Here is a 1515-nt window from a genome sequence, read left to right on the forward strand (position 1 = left end):
AAATGTTAATTAAAATACGGCTTAAAATACAGCTTAAAATGCAGCCTCATTTTAGTAGTAGCCCATAAATCAAGACCATAAAGGGCAGAAACATCAGATATTCACCCGAACCAGCTATCCATGCTGGTCCTACATGGGCCAGCAAAAAAGCCAAGGGAAAATTTATATACCAAATCCCATATAAGGGGTCAGAGTGAGTCTAAGCCAAAGGCCAGGCGGAACAGCTCCGTCATGCAGGCCCTGCGGAAAGATGTCAAATCCTGCAGGGCCCTGGTCTCTTGTGACAGAGAACTCGGGGCCAGGGCTGAAAAGGCCCTGGCCCTAGTTGAAACCAATCTAACCTCCTTGAAGCTCGGGACCTCCAAAGTGTTGTTATTTATGGACCTTAAGGTCCTGTGCGGGGCATACCAGGAGAGGCAGTCCCGTAGGTACGAGGGTCCTAGGTACAGCCTTATTCTGACTCCACTGGTTGCTTGGAAATCCTCTGACCTTCCATATGTTGTTAGACTACAACCATCCATGGCTATATGCCATGCTGGTTGAGGCCAATGGGAGTTGTAAGCCCGCTCAGCACCTGAAGGGCCACACTTTCCCCATCCCCACTGCAACGGAACATTTGTTTCAAGAATTCGTTCCTTGCTAGGGATTGCGCTTATAAATGGGAAACAGTTGCCCTAAGCAAAGAGCTGTTTGGCAAAAATATGGGAGAGCAAGCAGATATTAAGGGACCGGTGGCAGTCTCCACAGCTGGATTTAGGTTTGATGAGGCCTTAAGCTACTGAAGGTAATGGAGCCTTTTATATGTCCAGCTGTCCTTTGTCAACAACAAATTGTCGCTGTTTTTTTGTGTTGAATATATGCTATATGGTAATTTATGGGTATCTAAAGTACATGTTGCCATGCAACCGATCCATGCAGAATGTAGTCACCCTATATAAAGAAAAGAGCAAACCAGTGATATTTTAGGGAGCAGGATAGCAGGCGGGGTCCATACTTACATCATAGGAGCCTACACAACACGAAACTCTGTTGCTGTATGTAGGTTTTATTTTATTTGTTTTTTATCTTATATTTTGGAAATGAGCATCCAGGTTTTTTCCCTTCAGATTTTTCTGGTAAGCTATAGCTTGTTTAGCTTATACGTAAATCCGACAGTGCCCGTCTCCTTCGGCTAAAAGTAAACCCACTGAAAGCGAACACTGAGTTTCCAGCAGCTAAAGTCTTTGCGCCTCCGGTTCAGGACTTGTTGCGGGTGAAGTCTCAACGTTCCAAAACTGGCGGAATGGCCTAAATGGGGGAGAAGGGGGAGCAGTTGCCAGTATTTAATCGTTATTCCAGGGTCTAGGTAAAATATTCATAACAACTGCAAAACCTGCCGATGTGCTCCTCCCCCGTTGATTCCCGCCCCCCCGCCCATCAAGCCACAAAATGTTCACTTCTTCCTGCTCGTTCTATTTTTCCTCTCTCTCTCTCCCCCCCCCCCGCTTACAGGGATAATGGCCTCTCCCAGAACGC

The sequence above is a fragment of the Podarcis melisellensis genome (genome assembly GCF_964234715.1).
Source record: "Podarcis melisellensis genome assembly, chromosome: 2".
Taxonomy (NCBI): domain Eukaryota; kingdom Metazoa; phylum Chordata; class Lepidosauria; order Squamata; family Lacertidae; genus Podarcis; species Podarcis melisellensis.